Source organism: Bactrocera latifrons, unplaced genomic scaffold (genome assembly GCF_001853355.1).
Source record: "Bactrocera latifrons isolate USDA-ARS-PBARC rearing strain unplaced genomic scaffold, ASM185335v1 scaffold_130, whole genome shotgun sequence".
Lineage (NCBI taxonomy): Eukaryota > Metazoa > Arthropoda > Insecta > Diptera > Tephritidae > Bactrocera > Bactrocera latifrons.
In genome coordinates, this window is record NW_017534742.1 from 86,669 (window position 1) to 112,388 (window position 25,720).

Below are 25,720 nucleotides of genomic sequence, written 5' to 3' on the forward strand. Positions count from 1 at the left end.
AATCTACTAATTACAGTTGAGTTCGTGTTACTCGTAACGATCATTGAATCATTGATTGCTCACCTGAGGGAGTTGTGCTAGTTAATTCTCTCGTCAAAATTAAATTATGTCTAATTTACTCAAATTATATTTATCTTCCATATGACGCTTGTAAATATGAATATAAATTCCGTAAATTGCTTATTTTATTCGAATACCGAAAAATATTTTAATAAACGAAATATATTTCGGAAGATTTTAATAAGCAGTATTTTATTACAGAATCAATTATTATTATAAATTGACTCACTTGTTTAATCGGGAAGGTCATTCCGAACTTTTTTCGACATCAAAATGGGCAGACATGATTTACGTATGCCAATTTTGGTTTTTTCTTCTATCGTGTGACACCAAACAACTAACCAAAAATTAGGTTGAAGCTTAGGACTTACATATATAAAAGCGGGATAAATGTAAGGTTTTAAAAACTTGAGTATTGTGTGGAAACTATTTTGGAAATACCAAAAAAAGTGTATTTGGAACATAAGAGGATAAGTTTACACCAAATGTCATGAAGGAAGTTAAAATATAATATAAAAAAATCGAAAAATAGTTATTTGAATTTTTCAAATATAGTATTTTGAGATTATGTGAGAAACGTTTTGATATAAGGATTATAGATCTTTTTAATATTTTGTCTGAAAAAATCGTAGTTTTGCCAGAAGTCGGGATAAACCGCGTTTAACCTTAAAATTTCAACCATGCTTCTCTCCATTCTCTTCCATTCATAGCACTATAATACGCTATATATTTTGTAATATTATCTTCCGTTGCCAAAAGCTTTAATTCCACTATAATTTTTTTTTTGCTTCCAAAAATTGTCGACCTTGGTCTAGTCGAATTGTCACTTAACAATACATATTATAAATTTTTACTTACATAAATATTAAAGAAATTGTGTTTTAACAAATAAATAAATAGATATAAGTTTTCTTATACATTTTATTAGATTGCGAGCATAATATTTCATCTTAAAAAAATTTCAAAGTCAATTAAACAATTCTTTCGAAAATCATTTTGGAACATAATTTGGCAACAGCTATTTCGAAATTCCTTTTGTTGTAGAAAATTAAGAGTTAGGGTTTATATTTTTAAGTAAAAATTTTCACAGTTTTGAAATTTTTGGTTAATATAATATTACACATTTATAAGATCGAATTGAAATGCTGATTATTATATTTCTGAAAAAAATGTTTACTACTGTTTTTATATAACCATTTTTGAACAATACTCTAAAAATAAATTAAAATATAACAGCATTGGTTAACAAAATTTTAACTTTCTTGTCACATGAAAACTCGTATACAATTTTTAATGTACTAGGGTCACTAAAAAATAATATGTGATTGAAAGAAATTGCCACGTTAAATTCTATTATGACATCTAAGATATATTTTCTTAAAAAGTACAAAATTATTGCTTAATATAGCAAATATACTTATAATTTTCGTAAGTATTTGCCTTTGTTTTTTGCTATTTGTTAAGTTTCCTCCATTCAGAAAATGGCCTGCTGTAACCTCTCTCTATTATAAGAATTTTAGTCGTTTGATCTAGACCCTAAAAATTTTGTTTTTTAGATAGTTTTAAATCACATACTCATTGTGTCAATAATTGGGGTTCTTTTCAAATTAACTTGGATCATCTTTATAGTGCTGACTTAGAACGAGATACGAATACATATTTGAATACTGGGTAGTGTGTTTGGATTTAGACTTCTGCTTTTTGTTTCAGTTAGAAAAATAACAATCGCATACATCATCCGTTGGTTCGGCCCAAATCGTTGGTATAGCAAATGGCATGTGCTTGTGAAATTGTTTGGATTTTTAGAACAACTTCGTGGCTTACGATGAAATAATATAATGGTAATGATAATAATAATAATAATATGATGTATGTTTTGTCGAATGCAATAAATAATATAAATAAAGTTGTATAAAAAAATACACACATATTAGGTCAGAAATTAACAAATCAAAACAAAAAATAATAATTGTACCCGATTGAAATAAAATTATTATAAATTGTTAATGTGGGTAAACTAACATAAACAAAAGTCGTCACAAAGTTGTTGTGACACAAACAGTGTTTACCAGTATTAAGTTTGAATAGGATTTAACTGAAAATTATGGCATTTTCTTAACTGAAAATAAGGCTGAAGATGAAAACATTACTTGCTTTATTAAAATCTATCACATATCCCAACTATAAAGTTTTCCGTTAAAGATCTAGGTATACCCTCGAACCATTTGAATTACATAGTGTCTTCGCACTTTTATACGAATATTTCCTCAAAGCTTATTTTAACGTTTGACTTAGCAAAATTCACACTTGAAAATCTCTTTCACGGAATAACTTACGACATGAACTATTTGTAATAATTAAAAGACTAATTAAATAATCTAACGGTGAGCTGTAAGCAAAATTAATTTCTACGCTTTTCCCTTTAACAATTTTCGGAAGCCGCTGACAACGCGCTGGTGTAATGAAGGACCAAACTAGTCACATTTATAAAACTAATTTTCAAAAGCCAAAGTCGAAACTATCTAGTGAATGTTTTCTAAAGCACTCGTACTTACTTCTTTTGTTGCTCGCAGAACTGGATTGGATCCGCTTTTAATCCATCATTCAAACCATTTTCGTAACCCTTCGACGCTGTTTTTTTTTCTTTTTTTTTTGTTTCTTTCGTCAATTACATAATTTCGATATCAATACAAGTAAGTTATTAATTTTGATAAATTTGTATAATATTTTCGAAAAACACGAATATTGCACAGATCCACTTGGTATGAATTTTTTTCGAAACTTTGTTTTTGTAAGGTTCACCGATGAAACTAAATAAAATTAAAAAAAAATACTTCAGTTTTGACTCGTTTTAGAATTTCACTTTCTCATAACATACTAAAACACCAGAAGTTAACTGCATTTGTTAGAAAAAATGAAAATGTTGTTTTGAATTAGTTTTCAGTTGTCTAGTTGACGTCCGCTTGAGCGTCAACACACGCACACTAATCGAGCAACAAACAGCAACTAACGTTATTTTGAAAACGGAACTCAATTGAAGTGAACCGAACGACAGGACACGGGACTAAGGACTAAACAACATCAACACGCTAACTGTAACAACAATGGTAACAGCAACAGTAGCAGCAGCAGCGACAGCAGCGCAGATGTCGCGGACTAGCAGCGCCGCGTCGCAGCAGCAGCAGCAACCGTGCTGACTGCCAATCTGGAAGCGGAGTTGTGGCACGACGTCTTCGTTTAGTCTAGTGGCGGTGCAACGCCGACAGCGTGTGTGTCCTTTGACTACTTTCACTGTTGCTGCTACTGTTGGTGCCGATGTTGTTGGTCGTTATTGTCGCAAACTTAACTCTATATAACCCCAATATATCTGGCTTCTTCGAAAAAGTTGCTACTTTTTTCTGTTATGGCAGGACTTGGAAGTGCGTGCTGGCGAACGGTGCAACAATAGAACTAAGCGACAAAAAGATTTACCCACCAACAGCGAATCTTCAGCAGAGACACTAAATCAAGCAGCAAACGCGCGAGCTATGAGCGCCGCTTAACCGCTGTGAATATAACGAATGTGCGGCGGAAACGCGCCTACAACTAAACGTGCTGACGGTTGAACGCGTAGTGCGGCTAAATAGTGGTGATTCCTTTTTTCTAACCCAAACAATTTTTGCCGTTTTCGATAAGCGATTCTTCTTGCGTGCTGACGCTCAGTTGCCAGCTGATGCTGGCTGACGGCGGCGCGCAGCGCCAATGTATACCATGACCATTAAAATAATAACTACCATTGATGCAGCAACAACAACTCCAAGCCATTCCACTGCATAGAGTTGAGCATCAACCAATCTAAACAACCACCTTCAAGCCCTTTAAACTACGAGTACGCATCCCCCACCGCTGTGTCTGCAACATTCATCCAACCATTCAGTCATCCATCTACACACGTAACTGCATCCTTTCTCCTTTCACTAGTCAACCCGCCTCCGCGCACCTGCGAACAACGCCGCTCACTACTCATATGCGCTCGGCCCACAACCCAGACGCGCATTCACTCACTCACTAACTCGTTCGCTCACTTGCTCGCTCGCTCATGTCGCCTGCACTAGAAAAAAGGATGTGCAAACAAAAATAAAAACCAAAATTAAAAGAATAAAAATAAAAGTACAATCCTGAAAAAACGAACGCGAATACGAGCGCTTGCTGAGCGCTTGAAATAAAAATCACTCCAACTATGAAGCCATAATGTAATAAGGCTGTGTGTGTCTATGTGTGTGCACGTGTGCGCGTGTGGAAAAAGCAAAAGCAAACAAAAAACAAAACAAAAGAAAAGGCATTAAAAAACAGCAGAGAAAAATACAAATAAAAATACGAAACACAAACAACCCCCTCGAGCGCATCGCTCACCACCCCAACGCGCCTCGACAACACACAAGTAGTGAGCGAATTGAGGAGAAAACTCGCCCTGCCACGGACGCGCAAACAGGGGAAACGTCGCTGTACTGTTATAATACCGAAGCGGCTTAAGTGGGGTGGCTCTGGCGAATGGTGTGGCTGCAGTGAGTGAATGAGCACGGCGAAAAGAGTTCTCGATTAAAAATAACCGAAAAGGATAATATTACTCCTGTCGCGATTTGACTCATTTTTATGGTTTGTATTTTTTCGATTTCTGCGTTTTTTGTGTTGTTTTTTCGTTGCTCATAAGTATTTATTCGACACTCATTTAATGCGGCTTGTGCTCTCGTTTTACGCTCAGCCAAATGAGGCGGCAATGGAGAATAGCAATTAATAAGCCGTTTACATAGGTACATATGTATGTATAATATTTGCATAATATTATATAGACAAAATAATTTCAGATTCGACTGATTTTTTTTCTTAACTGCGAGCACATTAATAAGCGAACATAAATCACTACATCGATACAAGCAAGCGATAGGAGCTAGCTTTTCTTCTTTACAGATCACAAATATACGTGAACTATAATATTTCTAATCACCAAGTTTTCGCACTCAAACTACCGAAATTGCATTCGTCGCATCATCTGTCAAAGAGTCACATCTTGTAGGACCAACAGCTAATAATGTCCAACGTGTGATAGCCGGCGACGTCTAAACACAAACTAAATGTCCAAGATGTTGGCGATCGCCTTGGCAAATCGTTGTGGCCTTCAGTTATTTATTATCGCTCCACAGCCAGCAGCAGAAGACACAACAACAAGTTCGTACAACAGTTGTTTGAGTCCAACTCGGCAGACGGGAGGCAGCAGGTGGTCCACTCTTCGCTCAGCATCGCAACCTACAAAGCAGACAGCAAAACAAACGAAAACAGAGCTCAAGTTAACAACTACATTACTGTAAAGCAACGAAAGAAATAGGACCAAGGCGAAATGATAAGAAAATCGACAAAATAGCGTCCAGAGGAAGCATTGGTGAAAGGAAAGGAAGAAGCGCAACAGTCGAAACGCGGGCAGGACCTTCTTGGCACAATGGCAAATGGGCTGACATCGCGTACACGCGTCCAGTTCGAACCGCCGAGTGAGGAGAGTGCGCCAATTGGGCGATAGTGTAGGGAGGTGATGAGAAGGGGAGGCGACGCGCCACCATTTGTAACGCCATCAAACCATTGCAATCATCATTATCGTCGCCATAATCATCAACGAAAGCACCCACCAGTGGAGTCACGCAGCCAAAATATCGCACACCGAACATAAAAAGCAACAATAAATGCAACAACAGTGTTACCAGTAGCATGAACAGAAACTAAGACAACAAACAAAATAACTTAACACCATTTGAGTGAGTGTTCCTCTGCGCTCCACCCACCATTTATTCACCACTGGTCTGTACGCTCTTCGGCTCCTGCTTTTGGCTGTTCAAGAGCAACATCTACGATAATAATGGGACCACTGACGATGGCAACGCGCGAGCAAGACATTTTCACGACTTTCTTTTCCTCTTTCGTTGGAAACTTAGATTTCGTTAAATTTTTCTTTATTTTCCGTCTTAACTTTGGCCTTCGCAGCAGAAAAGTCCTGTGTGGTACTCTCTTGTGAGCACACTCAATACTGCTGCTACTCTTAGAATGCAAAAGAGAGTATCTTCGTAACGTGGCAGGAAAATAAAATCTGTTGGCCAAGTTCAAAGAAAAATGCCTAAGTTGCTTCAAAGTTGGGCAAGCAGAGGAACGTTGGGTGACCGTGTGCGTTGAGGCTTCGAAGTTTTTCTGAGACTGGGTAGTGTGTGGGCACACTTTCACACTTTCCCATGAAATCTGAACATTGAGACCGGCTAATGCGGCAGTTTACGTACTTCCGGGCCGCGCACATAAGAGCACGTCCATATATCTAAACAAGCATGCGTTCGATGAGGTGCATTCGTCTGTTATACGCGAGATGCAACAACAAAAGCACCAAAGAGGTGGAAGGGCAATAGCGGTAACAGTTTGGCGAAACGTATGTAGAACCTCTTTTATGGAGTAGTGGGCTCTTAGGCGTTCAAAGCCGTTGTGTGCAATCTATGTGTGCCGGTTCTTCTGGGGGAAAGTGAAATTAATTTATTGTTATGTGCGCTGTCTTATCTACGTCTCTTATCTTTCAGCTTAAGGCGGTTGCTGACGAAGGAGGAGTAGGATCCACCTCTTCGCGTCTTGTCACATACACATTTTCGTTGCACTGCTGGAGCTAAGCGATTCCGTCAACTTTCTTCAGTTCGCTATTGCGCGCCTTGCCGGCGTCATTTTTTGTATTCAACAGTATTTTGCTGTTGTTGCACTAGATTGTGCTTGTTGTTTGCATGGCAACTTGACGGCTCGTCAGCTGTGGAATGAGCGCCCAGTGAAGGGAATCAAATTGTACTAATTAGATGAGAGTTGAAGTTTTTTGTGAATCCTTGAAAGTTGGAATTATATTAGTTTATTTTCTTTGTCATCGCCGCTCTTATCTACGAGTTGAGTGTGTGGATCTGATTAAAAAAACGAAAAGTTGCATATATTCGAGAAGAATCCAGAACTCCATTTTTTAGATTTTAAACTTATCCTACATCTACCAATCCCTTAGTAGACAATTAACGAACACAGAAAACTGACATACATATTATTCTTCTAGTCAACCTTACTGAAAAGATTTATAATGCAAAATGTGTTATTGATATCTAAGAGGGTACATCCAGCAGTTTCGCAGCCCTCCAAGGACCCCAAGGAGTAGGTTTGTAATACGAAATCTTGGACAGCTTCAACATACCCAACACCAATAAAGTGGTCATAGGACTTTCAGTATGAACTTGTTCCATTATTTACATGCATCTTGCTATAAAGTGTTAGTGCTTCAGCTGAAATAAGAATAAAAGAATTGGGCTGTTGGAAACAGAAGAACTATGGGCACAGTGATATCCTCAACCAAGTCAGCGTAAACGTTAACGAATCAGACTACTTCTTCCAATGCTAGATTTTAGGTGAGGATACCCTCTAGACGAGAATGGTGAAAGGGCATAATAGAGGTGTAAGATATCACCTCAGTTTATGCCGTCGTATACAAAATGGATATTTCTTTTTCTATCCGTCTACCGAATTCAGCTACCTGCGAAGCTCTATTGACCTACCTATGAACTACGAGAGGATACATAAAGCAGCAATATACACGGATAGCCAGGCAGCTCTCCTGGCCTTGTCGTCGCCCATGACTAATTCCACCATAGTCATTAACTGCTAGAAGGCACTGCGCTCACTAGAGGACAAGCTCCAGCTAGATTTTATTTGCGTTCCCGGGCATATTAACATTTTCGGCAACGAAAAAGCAGACGAGTTGGCAAAAGCAGGAGTTTTCTTAAACTAATCCGAGGCAGAACTAATAACAAGCTCGCTAAAATCGATCAGGAGAGAACTCAGTAAACAATTTCAATAAGTTGCAAATAACAGATGGAAAAATGAAACAAAATGCAATATAACTAAATAATTATGGGCAATGTATGACAAGAAAAGAATAATAAATAGGTCCAGGAAAGGTATCTAAAGACTAACTTCTACCATAACGGGCAGAACATGCGTCCAAAATGGGTATGCCCTACAACAAAATGTGCCGAGGTTGCGAAATAAAAGGGAATAAGGAAACAATTTTCCACTTTCTCTGTCCATGCCCAGCCATTTCATAGACCCGACACAGAACACTTCGAACACATCAAGCACCAAATCCTGAATGGTTGTTCTATTTGTAATGAACTCATTTTTTTTTTTTTTTTTTTTTTTTTTTTTTTTTTTTTTTTTTATTTTTTTTTTTTTTTTTTTTTTTTTTTTTTTTTTTGATTTTTAATTAAATATTGTACTTTCGATGGTAAACTCTTTAAGAAGAGAAGAGAAAAAGAAAATTTTCGTTAAAATAGTTGTTGTTATCTGGTGCAAACAGGGTCAGATTGAGGCCTGGCTATCTAACTTTTGGCGGCTTGTAACGCCATTTTAATGTTGGTAACCCTACAGGGAACTGTACATTCGGCACACACATATGAGAAACCACGCATTCACGCACTCATAAAGTACATACACGCATGGATTTACCGTTGATATTCCGGTCCCCGTGAAATTATCCTGATGGTCCTGGTAATGACAGCGCCTACGGTACGCCTGACGCAACGCAGTTGAGAAACATTTTTTCGGCTAGTTAATGTGTGTATGGGCATTTGGAGGCAAGGGGTGGGACGCTGCATTGTTGTTGTTATTTTTATTTCGTACGCTTTCTATGTAATCTTCATATGGATATCATGTCGTTGTTTTTATCAGTTGTCTTTCCATTCCGACCAGGAGTGCCACCGACTAATTCGTGTGTTCCCTTTGTTGGGGCGATTGTATTTATCTGCTCGGTAAAAATTCTAATTCAGTCTATATGCGCACACGTGCACACACCTACCCCTCCCTGCTCCTCACGACATTGACGCGGCGCTTTGCATACGTGACACACATGAGTGTGTGGGCATCGCTGCGCTTGGGCATGTTTGTGTGGCCCTTCGTCGCTGTTCTTCGTGTGCCTCTAATGGGGTGCTTTATGACACACAAATAACTGCAAGTACAATAAAAACAATGTGCAAGTTGCTGCCACAGGCTCCCAGTTAGTTGTGCTTCCCGCCTCGACTTCATTCACAGACACACACACACACATATGTATATACGAGCGAACAGAGCAGGTTCATTCCCGGTCCGCCGCACCCAACACATGCCGTCGTCAACAAATTAAAATTGCAAACATTTTCTAACACCGCCCACTAATGCCGCCCCTCCCCTGCCTCTGTGCCCTTGCTTTGGCCTCGCCGTTGCTGTTACTGCTGTTGTTGTGTGTAATTGTGAATCGTGTGCACGTAGTTGTTGGTATACTCGTGTGTTAGAATAAAAAGCATATATGATATCCGCCAATTTGTGGGCGTGCGCATGTGTGTGTGCCAAGTTTCGTCTGTTCGTCTGCGTTCGCAGCCGCGCAGCTTTGGCGTAATTTTTTAACTAATTTTCTATGCAAATTTAGCCCATTCTTCTCGCACGCGCCCTTTCTCCATTTTGTCCTAACAACAGCAACAACAAGTACAACTTATTATACAAAAACATACATACATACTTACATACATACGTGGATATGCGTACATCGAGGTGCATATGTGATGCTGTTCGCCACTGGTGTATTTGAATAGCCGCTGCAACCCCAATCCCCCCGGCACGCACACACATCCACATCGCAACCCACTGTAGGTGAGGTGAGGTGACTTTTTCGGCTGGCTCAGCACCGCCGCTTTGTTAGTTGCCACATTTGCGTTCGCACTTCTCCTCGTTTTCTATGGTTTCGCTGTTGTAATTGCTAACGCCGCTTGGTTTTTTGGTATATCCATCGGGCACTTTTTAATTTTAATTTTTCGTTTCAATAGAATGGCTTATTCCATGTTGCGCGATTAATAAAAAGAGGTTAGTGGTGGCAGCGTCACATTGAAACGATATGCCATATAATATGTATGTACAATATATAACTTATAAAGCCCGATTTGAAGTTAAGCTATATAATTATTGGTGTCCGCTAGAAATAGTTCGAAAATGGCTTACCACACCATGCAAAATAGCAACACCTCTGGTTCTTTGAACCAATTTAAATTATTGAAACATTTTTAAGCAGATCAGAGTGATATCCCAAAAATCCGCAGAGCCTAAATATGACAGAGCACAAGGTCTCCATTGCACAGTTTTTCTTTTGAAAACTGTTATCTTGGATTTCAAGTAGACCATTTAAATTTCTAAAGATAGACTTAGGTCCAATACTTTTTGTGTAGGATTTGAACAATCAGTACATTTTCCCTATACCTCTGACTAAGAAAAATATGTTTTTAATGATGGATAGAGGCCCAATATGACAAATTTTGTGAAGATATCTCGACAAATAAATTAGTTTTCCGTGAGAGCGCCTTATTTTTCGATCTATCAATTCGCTAGCTATAAAGCATAGTAGTCCTAAATCGGCGATTCCGGAAAATGAGCTACTTTTATAGGTCGGGGTATAATAATAAATAAGACTCAAACTTATTAATACAAAAAAGGGGGTAAGTATAAATAAAAATGGTCTTTTACTATATTGTTAGTCAGATTGCACTGCTCAACCCAATCTAAGTGCCGCATTTTACCTAAAGTTCAGTTGTTTAAACCAATTTAATGTAACATAATTAACATGCATATGTTCATTGCCGAAAATCATTGGACTTTAAAAAAAGCCCATCCACATTGCAAAAGCGATCCGATTCTCATTTGTACATAAGCTTCTACGCTATCACGATCGCGCACAATGAGTAATCAACAAGGAAACTTTTGCTGCGATATCCCGGTGCCGCCGAGGAAAGACGAAGCTCACGAAGTTGCTCGTATTCGGGTAACACGATTTATGCTCTTATTTGTCGCTGCTACGTCGTTCGACAAAGCTTTCAATTTTGAAATTTCAGTTGCTTTTAATTTTAAATAAAGTTTTGTATTTTTTTCGGAAATTTCGTTTTTATTATTTAGTTTGAATTCGAATATGCATAATATAATGTAAAAATTATATGGAACGACTAGCAGATAAAGGGATTGCCCGGAAAGTAATAGGACTGAGTCAAATTAAAAGAAAATTACTAAACCAATCTTTACAATTATTTAGAATCTTTCAAAATAGGCTCCTTCTGTGTCGATGCAGCGTTGCTAGCGCGATTTCGAGGGGCATGCTGCTTGGATCCCCTTTGTCATCTTGCTTGCCTTTCATCGCCTTTTAAGGCAAGGAAACAAAAACGTTCGGCATCTGGGATGTAGGGCGGTTGCGGAAGCGTTGGGACACCGGTCTTGCTTAGGTAGCTATTCACAGGAAAGACGCTGTGAGCCGGAGCGTTGTCGTGGTACAACTTCCAATCGGCTGCGATGTCATGTCGGACCCGATTAATCCTTCGTTTCGAGACTCGTGTTTATCATATGAACAGAATGGGCAACACCTAAGAGAAGTTACCGCCAATCATCAATGAATGTTTTCTCGTTGAGACCCAGACATCGAAAAGTGGACCTATTTATTTTCTATAAGAAAATGAAAAGGACATATGTACCTAAAATGAGCTACCTATGCATAAAAATATATTTTTATTTTAAACATGCCATGTCATGTTATTGTTTTCTGGTCCAAAATGCTTTATTTTTATTTTACTTGATTAGTCCCTGGCCTATGATACAACAGAAATGCGGTCAAATTGGCAAAACAAAATTAAAAATAGGGTCGCAATGCCGAAAGTCATACATGATTTTTAGGTTATACACATATCATAGAGATTTTTCATGAGTTCCTCAAGGACTCAATGTTCAAGCGTTTGTTTTTCTGGTTTCCTAAAAGAGATCAGAGAATAATACGCAAATTACTTTTTCAATAATAATCCCGTTAAATCAGAACTATATCCTAAGAACTCAACAACTCGCTGAATCATATTATATTTTCTCCAAACATTTCAGAACAATCCAGATGTGTCCACACAACAAACTCAACTACGCCTGCAAATATACATCACTATATGCATATATTTAATGGGAATGCATGACTAAATACTAATCACTTGGCTGCCACGATATATTGTATGCGCATGCCATTAATTCTTTTAATGTTGCGAATGAAAAATATTCTAAAGGCTCCAAAACGCATAGATACATACAAAAAGGCTCGTAGACTCAGCATATAATGAAAAAATACCCACACATTCAAATAAAAAATATATAATGAATTTCGTTGACGCGCACTAAAAGGGCGGGCAGACATTAAAACCGAAAGTTAAAAAAAAAAAATAAAGTAAAAAGGAAGCCAGCAGCATTTGACTATCACCAGGCATGTTTAGTGTAGACGCTAACGTGGCGGCGTGATACTTTACACACGACGAGTAGTGCGCGAATTGCTAAATCGGCAATAAGTGCGCGGCACAAATTTGCTATTTTACACAGCATATAGCGCTCGTAAAAAATAAATACCTCCAAACATCTTAGTCAAATACCCTTCCCTTACCTATGTGCATGCCACTAGTGGTGGCGTGCTAGTGTGCCGCTACCTTCGCCTGAACCCACTTCATTAAGCCACACCGCGCCAGCGTTAACTTCGCGCTCCACTAATGCCCTTTTTGCTCGCGCTTACGCACCTTTTACGCTCTCCATAGAAATGAAACGCAATAGAAAAAAGTCGCTTACAGCGCTCACAGATCCCGTGCGCCTTGGGTATCCTTGCCTCATATGCGCGCGTATTTCTAAAAAATTAATGTCGCCCCGTAATTTAAACAAAGTAACATAACGCAAAACACCGTGGCGCAACTACTAGCATCGCCTTTCAGTTCAGTTCCGCGCTGCTGCCATTGAAACCATCGACTTCAAAGTGCCTCGCGCTGGTAATGTCGGCAACAGCATCCTGCAACCTTCACTTTCCTATTGCAATTATTACTTGCTGCTACTGCTGCACAACAGCCAGCAACAAATTTTCCCCATAGCTGTTGTAGTTGTAGTGCGCTTAGTTGTTTTTATTGTAGTTGTTTGTTATAGAAAAATGTAAAAAACTCATAAAATAAAATATAATTTCTTTCTTTCGCGGCGCAGCGCGCTCGTTTCCCTGATGATGGCTCGGTCGACGCAGCAGCGACAGCGGCGCCAGCTCTTCTAATGCTCATCTCTTTCTAACTCGGCAAATTCAAAGTCAGCCCGCTGCGAAGCTACACCGAAAGGCGCGTGGAGTGCTTTTTACCAAACCATAAATCGAGCGCTACCAGCACCAACACCAACACCAACCAGCCAGCCAGCCAGCAAGTGACTAAGATGAGGGCTGCGACGAGCGCGGCTGATTACTACTTTTATTGCCAGCAAATACTCTCTAAGGTAGTTGCTTCTCATCAGCGGTGACGATGCCGGCAGCAGAGGCAAGTGCGCCAAGCGCCAGTTGCAGTGAGGTGAGCCGCTTTTTTACGAACTCAAATTTTGGTGGGTGGTTGGCTGGCAGGTCCTTTTTTACTTACACCTTTTTTTACTACACATTTTTTAAACTTTGCGGCAGCGATTTCTCTGGTACGACATCAGCGCTGTTCCGATTGTTGTAGTTGTTCTTACTATTGCTTTGTGCGAAACGCGAACAATTTTCAAGGGTGGTTTATGAGCGCGCGAGAAGTTTGCCTTTGCCTTCATGCTACACCGCGTCGCGCAGCGCCGCACTTCACTTGCCGCCAACGGCCTCCCCGCGCGCTCGCGCCAATTGAGTTTTGCTTTGCTGCCTTTGGCTCGTACTTTGGCTTTCACTTTGCCTTTGCCTTGCTTTAACCGCTGCTGTGTAAGCGCGTTTCTGCACTCCTGTGTGTGTGTGCATGTGTGGTCTACGTCGTTCGCTGGCAAAACTTCTATTTAGCGTTGTGGTTGTTGTAAAGGCTGTTATTGTATAGTGTTTTGATTTCCTCCTCTGCGACTCGCTATTCACTTCATCATCTTCCTTTGTGGCTCTCAATATTTTTTAACTACGTGTTCGCAGTTAAAAAATCTCATTTTGTTTTTTATGCTGGTATTTGTTTTTGTAATGCTTTATACACACAGTTGTTTTCTTGTTGAGTACACGGAAACAATCTTCTATTACATTCAGAGCTTTTCGAGTTAGAACTATGTCGCTTAGTGAAAACATTTCGGTCGTGGATACGGTGTTTAACCTTTGTGGTCTACGGCATGGAGCTTGTCTGCATTCCATGTTTAGATAATCGACAGATACGTAAATATAAAATATTAATAACGTCTAGATGACGGTGGTCGAAAAATTATTTTCGTATTTCTAATCAAACTTCAACTTATTTTTTTTTTACTAATACTAATGAATAAATAAACAAATATTTACCATTTTAGTCGACCACTTTTTGCCAATTTACCGCTAGACACATTATTCGATGAGTATAAAACGTTCATCAGTGTAAATCGACATTTGGAAATTTCCAGAACGGAAGCGAGCGAACCAATATTGCGGTACACGAAGCGATGCAGCATCGTCTCCGTAAACTTTTACTTGTACAATTGCAACGACATCTATGCATACGAAAATGCAAAAAAACTTTTCGACTAATTCTCCTGTATCTGGACCTTTTTTCAGAACCAACGCAAAACGACTTATGATATTTTCCAGTGTATTTTACTTTAAACGATTTTCATATTCTTGTCTGTTGGTTTCGAGCTTCGCTGCTTCCAGCGCTTTCGCCGCCTTGACACAGTAGACGTGGCATGTTGATGTCCACACTGTTGTTGTTATTCCTATACTCACGTTTACAATAAATGCAGGTGGCGGCAAATAATAGAGTACATAGTAGATCTGTGCTCAAAACGATATGCTTGGCGGTTAAAATTTCATACTCGTATTTAGAAATTCCAAGCTCTTGAGACACTCACCCATATATGTTGATAGGTTCCTATGTATGTGCATGGAGCAACCAGGTATTCATATGTTGGAGAACCTTCACGGAAAATATTTACATATCTTTCCAGCTTTTTTGATTCATATACTGCGAACAATTATGAGTTACATTAGTTTCCTCGGAGGATGAAAAATTCTGCGTTTTCTCCACTTTAGAGAAGAATTTTTCAAACAAATATATTTAATTTCAATACAAAACTCCCGTCCACACAGAACTTGTTTGCCGACCGCTGTTGCAAAAAATTGGAGCAGCCACTACGGCATTAGCAACAACAACAACCGCAACAAAAGCAACAACAGCGGCAGCTAACGCATACATTCAAAAATTGTTTAGAGAGTTTTGAGTGAATAGATGAACTCAAACCAGAAAGTCTGCTTGCCTCCCCCTGCGCTCCCAGAAGCTGTGCAACAACCAGAAAAAATGACGTGTCGAGGGTTGATTTCTTACTGCACCTCGCGCCACACAACTTATCTCCTCCATTCTTTTATTTTCAATTCTTTTACTTTCATTATTTTCCTTTTCATTTGTTATTCTTTTTTGTTCTGAGTTTTGTTATCAACATTTTTACAATACCTAAGTTGTGAACGCAATAGTATGTAGCTGCAGTTGCTGTTGCTGTTGTTGTAAGTGGATGCTTAGCAGGCGTATTCAAATGTGCAGATGAAGTGCTTGTAAATAGATTGTTCATACTATATGTAGGCAAAGCAGCCCCTTTTTGTGCGTGTGTGTGTGTGTGTGTTGGAGTTCGTGCGGGTAACATGGCAGGCTTTGAGGATTGCTGGTGCGCGATGACGATGACGCTGCCGCTGCCGCTGCTGCCGAAAGTGAGGCAAGCAAAGGTATCTTTTTCCTTGAATTACACAAGCATTCTTTATTTCAATGCTTTTACTCGAATTCGCGGGCCTTATGACAGAGGTAGCGAGTGTCTTGTAGGAAAACGTATTGCATCGTAACAAAAAGTTTCCACCTTTACGCTTCTAGTTCAATATTATATATGTATGGGTAAAAAGAAGTCTCCGAATGGAGTTTTCTTCTAATTTGTGGTTCAGAATGGAGGTGGAAACGCTAAAAAGCAAATTTATGGTTATATTGATTATAATTAGCGATGACGGAAAACCGTTGCATTTTATTGGTTATTCTATAAAGATATAAACAAAACTATAGGTAATTTTCTATAAGAAGCTGCAGCATGTTCAAAAGTATGTTGCGGGATTTGCTTGCCTCATATAATTTGATGTTCTTCAAACACTTTTGACATAACATTACTTTCACCTTTTCTTGCAGGGCGAGTTAGTCGTGAGCATTTGCGAAGAACGTGTTCGATGGGTCGGTAAGTTTCCACTTGTGCTTGCCAGTAAGGCACTTATTATTATTTTAATATTTGTGCTTTCGTCAAGGCATAACTGTATATGATACGATGTCGTGTTCACGAATGCACGCATCGCTATTATGTAAACGACAGGAAGACAGATACACGCACATCCGTACAGATGTTTAAATTTAGATAATATAAATGCTAAGATGTGTTTGCGTCCACACAGATAGTGTTGTCCAACTAAGTTGGAAAGCAGGGGGCAAACAACTTAAGGTGGAAGAGGTCCTGCTTACCTACATACATATGTATTACTTACTTATATGGGCATTCATATTAAATCAGCTTCGATAATTGTTTCGTCTGCGGTAAGCTCGCTTACAAACAAACGATCTTTGTCCCATCCAATTGTGAATTGAGAAATCTCCTTTTTCATTTCTTATCAACTGAGATACATAACTATAATGTTTGTTACCTACTATACATATGTATGCGACGGTAAATCTACATATGTACATAGACATTTCAATGCTGAAATAGTCACATAATAAATACGCATTGCCAATTTCCCAGATAAGATATGAAAATGGGAAATAGTGTGTGAGTGAAAGGGGGGTGTGGTCGCGCACGATTGCGAATAGTGCCACAGGGATTTATACCTTACCGCGTTACCTTCTATCCATCCCTGCGCAGCTGCCCCATCCAAAGCTGTCTTACCTAGTCCCCCAAAAAATACCGTATACTTTGACAACGTCAAAAACTGAGTTGCCTTTGTATTAGTTGTCGATAATAAGTTTAAAATTCAGCCAAAGGCACCGGGCGAGTGCGGAAGGCAAAAGAAAAAATATACAGCGCTCAGTAGTACTTAAAAAAATCGATATGAACGATGTGTAAAGCGGCAACAGTGTGTGGCAACAACAACAGCCGCAACAGCGGTGCGAGCGACTACGACAAAGTTGGCGACGCTACCCGCGTTCGCGGATGAAATTTCAACTAATGTTGTTGGTTAGTGGTTGTTAGGCACCACTACTTACGCACAAGAATATTTCTTTGCTACTTTTGTATTGTAAACTCTTCGATGAAATGCTAATATAAATGAATAAAAAAATTGAATTTTCATACTCTTTCATTAGAGGAAGAGATTCTCTTTGAGTCATGATATTCAAATGAGACTGCAAAAAAAAAAAGACTGTGTGACTCTGATTTAAAACTTTCAATGATTGGGATTATTACAATAACATATTGTATTTTTTAATGTTAAGAAAATTGGCTGAAGTAGTAATTGTTAAATATTGAAATCCTTTCTGTACCATAGCATCCCTCTTGCAATTGAGTTGCAAAAGAATACTCCTTAATATAGAAAAATATAACAATGAGTCATGTGAGGCTGGTAACAATTAAAATGATTAATCAAGGGGTAACTATAACAACAAATAGAAGGGGAAGTTGTTTAATACTATACATGAAAAGTAAAAAATAGAACCTTTAACTCAAATGGATTTTCTGGTCAGAATTAACATAACACTTTTACAATGCGGGTGTAGCAGCAATATGCTATATTATAAATGCGGTTATCTGGAGGGCTCCTCAATCTTAGTCTGGCGAAAGCTGGACAGTGAAGAAGAAACTGCCTAGATTTCCGCCTTATCCTTCTCCCTGTAAATTTGGCATGCTGCTTCACCGCATGAGTGCCAAAAGGACAGTACCCATTTAGTGCATCTGCTGCTACCTTAATTGTCTTAAACAAAGAGACGAAAGCTACCCAGCAAGTCCCGACTACCGAAACTTTAAAATTGGACTCACTACTTATTTCCGCACGCACAGGGTTTGTGAGGAAAGTAATAGACTGAGTCGATTTAAAAAAAAATTATTGAACCAATCGTTACAATTCTTTTAAAACTTCACTTAGGCTCCTTCTGCGTCGATGCAGTGCTGCCAACGCGATTTTCAAGCATTGAAGTTGTCATGAAATTCATTGCTCGGATCCCTTCTGTCGTCTCAAAATGCATTATCAGGCAAGGAAACAAAAAGGATTCTGGGAGGCTAGTTAGTAATGTAGCTGTTCACAAGAAGGGCGGTTTGAGCCGGGGCGATGTCGTGGTGCTACTTTCATTCGTGCTACCGATGGAACCTTCGTTTGAGCCTCTTGAGGACTATGCTGAACGATGTCAAAAAAGACTATGAGTATCGGTTTCTCTTTGGATTTGCTCATTAATGAGCGACCTCTTCTCGGTCCTCCAAAAAGGACTGGTGCACCGAAGTACACCAGTTCTTGCTAATGCAACATCTGCATAAGCCTGCTTGATCATATCAATCGTCTCTGTTGCAGATTTACCGAGTTTTACGCAGAATTTAACCGCGTATCTCTGCTCTAACGAACGATTGCATTTTCGGCTTGCACCACTCACAGAAACACGTCGTGCGATAATGTTTGTCCTGACTCGCCCGATGCTCGGAGACAACTGACCAGCCGCTCGTTTGTTAGCTAAAAACGCCCTCTACCGAATCCAATACTAATACTTTCCGGACAAACCCTGTACACAAGGCGTTCGGTTAGATTTGCCGATTACGGAACTCTTAGAAAATTTTACATAAATTTTTGGTAGCACTCTTGGTCAATTTAACCTATAGCGTTGGTTGAAAAGTATCAAAACGAATAACGATAACGAAGAAATCCGTCCGGAGAGCGAATATATGTATCTATTAATTTTATATTATATACTTATATAAGTGTTATGTTTCCATGTCGTAGAAAACTTTACAATTTCCGTTCACACTTAGTGCTTATTTAATCCGAACGCTATTAAAGAGGGAAGACGGCTGTATCTAGGCACAAACTTTGCTGTTGGAGATATGTTCCGCGCTCTCAGCTGCACTACCTTCAGTTGCTGGCGCTCACTATGCTGAATCATTTCAGACGCACATTCAAATATATACATATATTATTGCGAGCACTATATGCAAATGTTTGTCGGTTGTCAAGTCCATGTCCATCGCCGGCTGCCCGCTGCCCGCTGCATTAATCTTGTCGCGCTTATCAGCCCAACAACTTATTTGTTACTTTTGAATCACTCTTATTTTAGCTACCCACATTAATACATTATATAAGCACCTAATATCGTGCCACTGCGACCAAGGTACCGGGCTGCCGGTGGATCTCTGTTCGTTCCTTAGCTTCGGTTTGTTTTCGGTTTGATTACAGTATTTATTTATTGCATTTGCTTGCCACTGCATGCGAAATTGCGAAAATATTTGTGTCAATGAATTAGGTTTCGGCTTTTCGGCTTCACGAATAAAAATTAATATAAAGACTCCGTGGCGCAACGGTAGCGCGTCTGACTCCAGATCAGAAGGTTGCGTGTTCAAATCACGTCGGGGTCAATGCATCAATTCTCAAATATTGTTGTGTATAAAATTTTTATTGTGATTTCGGAAAGGTTAAACTACATAGACACTCCCTTGAATACATAATAATGTTAATAAAAAATACCGACTCACTTGCAGCTGTTCACTTGACGAATTTTTCTGAAATTGAATAAAGGAAATGTCAGTGAGTAATAGACAATAATTATGAATAGTACATGGAAGCGATGTGTTTGGAAGTGTAATTTATATTAGGATTACAAAACAAAACTAAGAGATTAGTTATCAGTTGAGTGGCACTAAGAATAAAGTCTCAATGAATCACACGTTTTTAGGAATAGATTCTCTGAAAATGATATAAGCATCCGTTTAAATATAAGTAACTATATGAATTTTCCAATAGCCATATTTTGTCAAGAAAACTTGTTTTTTGTTTTTGAGGCTAATGTTGTCGAAGAAAACCCTTATCTACGATCTTACTAGTTTCGTGCTAAATTCTAATACTTCGGATTGAAAGAGGAAATTTTCCATGCGATACAATTGAAAAGCATTATAGTTTATAAATAATTTTTAGATATATATTGAGTGTGAGTAAAATTTTAAATTGGAGAATTTGATTATTAATTCTCGCACTTCGATCACTTTACAAGTATGCTCTCTTAACCTAAGCATATGTGACCTATTCTACGAAAAGGGAGCTAACTTGCGAAAAGTAGTTTTCTGGGAAACAGCTGTTAAAAATCTCATCTTCCATCCGAATCAACTAAAAAGTGAAAATTGATTTTTTGGATATTTTGACACCTAAGCCCCCTTTCCGTAGACCAGGTCACATATTTGTAATTCTTATATTGAGTAAATTGTCCGATTAGAGCCAGAAAGTTAGGTTTAATTTTATTTTAGCATGTCCCTTGTTAATCGGTTAGCGGTTTATATGGCTCCTGAAACATTATTTTTGGATTACTAAACTCTATACTATATTTCCTTCTTTAAGTTCTTTTTGGGTACATTATGATAAACAAGTCGAAAGTCTGACAGTATTTGGTTAAGAAGGCAGGTTGTATTTTCACAAGGAATTTCGAACTGATCAATAAAATAATTCATACACCGAAGCGTGTGATTTTTCGGAAAAAAAAATAATTTCTTGCTCCTTTCCACATTGTCTAAATCAATAAATTGTGGACTTCTTGTTGACTCTCGAATAGTTCGGAATGCGCAAGTAAAAAATACATTTATCCTATAAACTCACAAAAATAACAACAAAAGCAATTGAGTAATAGCAGAACTCGGCTGGAATGCTTAGAGGAGAGACAATTGCGAAACACCGAAAGTTCCAACAATAAAATTATCCCCCATCCCGGCCGAAATATAATTCAATAGAATTGAGCAAAAGAAATAAATGATTATAGCAGTGTTTGCACAGGGGTGTGGCGTAGTTTCGCCGTGCTCCTCAAATGGCCATCATAAATGTAGTGCTTCGCTTAGAACCTAAGCATCACACCAGCTGCAACAGACCTTAATACAAGATGTAGGCGAGCGTGGCTGGAATGCGAGTGGAGGAGAAAGCAATAATGGGCACGCCGCGCCACGTCGTGCCACACCGCATGGTGCACATCTTGAGCTAATGTTGTTGCTGGTGCGGCGTTGGATTCACGTTCATCGACGCCATTTGCCGCAATTTATATTTAAACTTGCAACATTCTATTACAACTTTTTTCGCCGCTAAACTATAGTGAAGTAACGAGCTAAATGCTGCCGCTTGAATGGATTTGTTGCTGCTGCTAGCCGCGGCTTTGCAAGATTTATTTCGTAAGCGGAAAAATGGGCACAGCTGAACGGCTGAGCGGCATATTGCCGAGGATTGTTGGACGGAGGCGGCACTGTAGTCTACTAAGTAGTAGAGCAGCGTTCCAAGCATTCTCGTTCGACGATCACAGTTGCGCGTGTTGCGACCTCAACCCCCCCCTACTTTAAACTGCAATGTTTAGTTGGTTTAGTTTTCCTTTGAAATTCGGTTCTCCTTCACCACTCAAAATTTCTTACCAGAAGCTAAACTTTGTACAAACTACTTGAAAAGTGGACGGACGGACGCGGCGGGCTAAATTTTTGGATTGTGCGGCAACAGTAGCCGCAAACATTAGCCCCGGGAAAGGACAAACTACAAAGTAGCAAATGGATAAAGAAACCGAAAACTTCACAAGCAAACAACAAAAGTGTAATGAGAAATACCCGTGGATAAGCGCTCAACAACAGCGCCACAAATAACAACAACACAATTCAAATGGTTGCAAATGAAAGTTGTTGGTGTTAGTGTTAGTGTTAGTGCAAATGGTAATGGCCCCAGTATGCTGAAGGCGGCCGAGCAGGCGCGACTACAAAACGGAATCTATTCGGCGCTGTAGTTGTTGCCATTGTATAAGCTATAAGTTTTGATCAAATGTACGCGTTGTGCGGAGAGCCATTGCGGCAGCGGGGCAGTCAGCCAAGCAGTGAGCCACGAAGCAGCGACTATTACCTTCACAAAACTTAGAAATAATCACCGAAATAAATCTAAAAATGGGCTCCCCCGGCCTGCCGCAGCAGCCTCTGCAGCGTCGTGTGTTTCACCTTGGATTTGCCATTTGCCATCCCGGTTACTTCGAGTTACTTTTCTGGCCGTTGTTGTTATTATTGCGATGCGTTAGTTGTAGTCGAAACTGTAGCTAGCTGTTCGGCGGTGAATCAAGTGAAGTGAGGAAGAAGACAAAGTCGTTTTCTCGAACGCTCTTAGTATGGGTGGGGGGCAGGAGGTGGGCAACGAGTGAAATATCTCTGTTGCGCGTTTGGGGTTTTAAGTTTTTGCGCTACTTAAGGGCATAGTGTACACGTCTTGTCGTTAGCGTTAGTTGTGGTGCTATTTAGGCTCCTGCCCCACCGCCCATTCAAGGTACATACAAGTGCACTAACGGCAGCTATTGTACACACATACATACTTTGAATTTTTATATCCTTTTAAATATAACGGCTCTTCCCTCTAAGCAGACGCCGTTCATTTAAACGACGAAAAGCACAAAAATGAAAATCTAAAATACATTCAAGAAGGGAATAAAACCAACCATCGAACGAAGGGAGACTTCTTAGAGGCGAACTATGGGATTTTCTAGCGCTTTATTTGCCGTTTCGAGGTCGATATTTAATATTTGTCCCAACAGTGTTCACGGAAACATACAAATTGCAATCGCTGTTTATTTTTCACTATCGACTTGTCATAATCAGATTAACGCAGTTGAGCGCAGTTTTTTTTATTCTTGCTGTAGTTATTATTGTTATGCCGTTACTTGGCGATATGCTATAAGTGGACTCCGTGGCGCAACGGTAGCGCGTCTGACTCCAGATCAGAAGATTGCGTGTTCAAATCACGTCGGGGTCACAAAATAAGCATATTTGATTTATTTTTACAATTTATATTTATAATTAAAAACTATAAATTACACATCCATATATGTACATGTATATACATATGTATGTTAGAAAAAAATTATCTGGCTAATAATAAAAACACTATCTAATTTTTTAGTGAGCAGGCAGTATCTATTACTTTAATTTTGCAAATAATCTATATAATTTAGTATCTATGTATATAAATCTAAACATAAAAATATATCCACCAATAGCCCTAGATATAGATTTTATTATTTCTCTCAATGGTATTTCGGTTTGACTGCTCAAATGTTGGATTTTGGCTCTCCCTCTGCTTTCGGTCCAAAATGAACTTTTATGAATTTATCTGTGTTTGCTTCGATTTTAGCAATGTTTTGTTCTTTTATATAAATGTTAAACTTTTCAATTAATTTTGTTAAAATTGTTCACTTTAATGTCGTGATTTAAGTTTTTAAGTTTTTAAATTTTTATGAATTGTTCTATGACCAAAGTGATATAACAACCGCCACAACTTAGATTTTGAAACTATCGTGGCGTGTTAGTAACAATCTCATAGATTTTAAGCACTTTGAGGAATTATTTTTCCCCACAGAACGAGAAATGTGTTAGTCATACACATACTACTCCTAGATAAAAAATATCGGTTGTGTCTTAAAATACAAAGAAACATTGAACTCACTAAAATGGCTTAAAAATTGACAGGTGCAAATAATTCTGATATTTATTCAGATGGAATATTTATACATAATGGAATGAATGCTATTCAAAATATTAAAACTTATGAAATTTTTAAAAGTTTTTCTCGAATATTTTTTAATAATTCCCTAAGATTTCCTACTAGCCCTTTTCGAAATTATGTCTGTCCTAGAACGAAACTTGCAACTCACTGAACTGCTTAGACGTTCTTGAACTCTACTCTCGGATATTCCAACAGCTGTGCAAACACAGACTGTACAATGTTTGTGAAATTGAACTTTCCAAACTGCAGTCGCGCTAAAAATATGTGCCAATGCAATCATTGAACTTCGAAAGAAAGCAAGCTATTTGCAATTAATTTGAAATAAGTAAAGGTCGACGGCATAATAGAGGTTCTGCACCTTTAGCCTTGACAGATTGCCAGGCTGAGCTCTACGCATTTCATAATTCGACAAAACCCCAATTGTTTTATAACCTTAATCGTAAGAGGCCTAGTTTAGTTAAGGTTTCAAGGTTTATAGTGAAACGAGAACTATAAACCATAAAAAAAACTCTATTTCACCTTGATTAAGATTGCCATCTGGTTCATGGAATTGTAATGGATGTTTTAACTGCTTGTGGACGAGTCCGAAAACACTGTGCCAGCGAGTTCGAGCACATAACTCAGTGTTACTGCCATTTCGCTTTTAATGCTTTTTAATATAAAATTTTCTTTTATAGTTGAAAATCCGTTTTCGCCCCACACCATATGCTGCCACACGCCGACCGAATGCAGCACTCCGCTTATGGTTTGGACGTTTTTCTGTAAACGTCTTAGAAATCTAAACTTGCCAACAACCTTTCTTTTTCATCTTCGCATCCTCATCAGCGGAGCCGCTTACCTCACTGCCATCTATGCAGTGGCAACTATGTACCTCTACGCTATACACGTTAGCACTCGCATAAGGCAAGTCGTAACTCACCCCTAACGAATCGTATATAAATCTTCTTTTCAAAAAAATAAACACTAATGCCGGAAAGGAAATAAAAAGAACTAGAAAATTTAGTATCTATACAAAATTTTTTATTACAACGAGAAACTTAATGGCTGAAATGGGAGTGAGGCGGAGTGGGAGAGTATAGTCGATGGCAGTGGAGTTTGCACGAAGTCGATTTCGGCAGCGACGCCGACACTGACGGCAAACTGAGGTGAGCTTGTGTTAGTGGCTCACTAAATATGGATGTGGGAACGGCAGATGCCATCCGATAGCACATAGTAAACAAAACCACTATGAAATTATTGCCGAAGGTAGGCATCTGCAAGCGGTGGTAAGTTTGGAGCATATTTCTTTTACATTCACTACTGTCCTTTGGCCTCAGATGAGCTTTTCAAATGCGCGGGGAGTACTTAGTCGATGAACGTTCAGGAAGTGTTGCAATAGATTTTAACTATTAATTTCATTGGCATTGCGTTATTAGCAGGCCACGAACCCAATATCGCGCTAACGGATCCCTTCTCAGTGGGCGCTAGCAATAGCTGTGGAAATAGTTCCATTTGCTTTCATTGATTACAGCTCAATGCGAAAACGCTTCAGAACGTCGTTGAGCGTCAGCCTGAGCGCGGTTAGCGAGCTCTCACAGCGTATGGCATGCAGCTCGGTTTAGCGCTGCTGGTAGCTCGCGGAATAGTGTGTATAGTTAACTGTAGTTTTTGGCATATTTTGTAGCTGTACAAGTGGCAGCTTCGCTGCGGCAACTTTCACAGGCACTCCACCTCCTCCACAGCGCGCTGCGTTATGTCTGCCTGCCGCACTTAAAATTTTACATCGATTTCTTTTACGACTTTTTATTATTATTTTTTCTTAGCCAAAACTACCCTTAATGATGGTTCGTGCAGCACAGAAGAACTCACAAACACACTTCTGCCTGCTCACATACAAACACACACTTAAGCACGTTCATGTACGTAAAGATC

At 39.0% G+C, this 25,720-nt stretch overlaps 2 non-coding genes across 2 annotated transcripts; both read left to right on the forward strand.

Annotated features, from left to right (window-relative positions):
• The first annotated feature begins 19,599 nt into the window (after positions 1-19,599).
• Trnaw-cca lies at positions 19,600-19,671 on the forward strand. The gene has a single exon. It is a non-coding gene; the product is annotated as a tRNA-Trp (tRNA).
• A 3,316-nt stretch (positions 19,672-22,987) lies between these two features.
• Trnaw-cca lies at positions 22,988-23,059 on the forward strand. The gene has a single exon. It is a non-coding gene; the product is annotated as a tRNA-Trp (tRNA).
• The last annotated feature ends 2,661 nt before the right edge of the window (positions 23,060-25,720 follow it).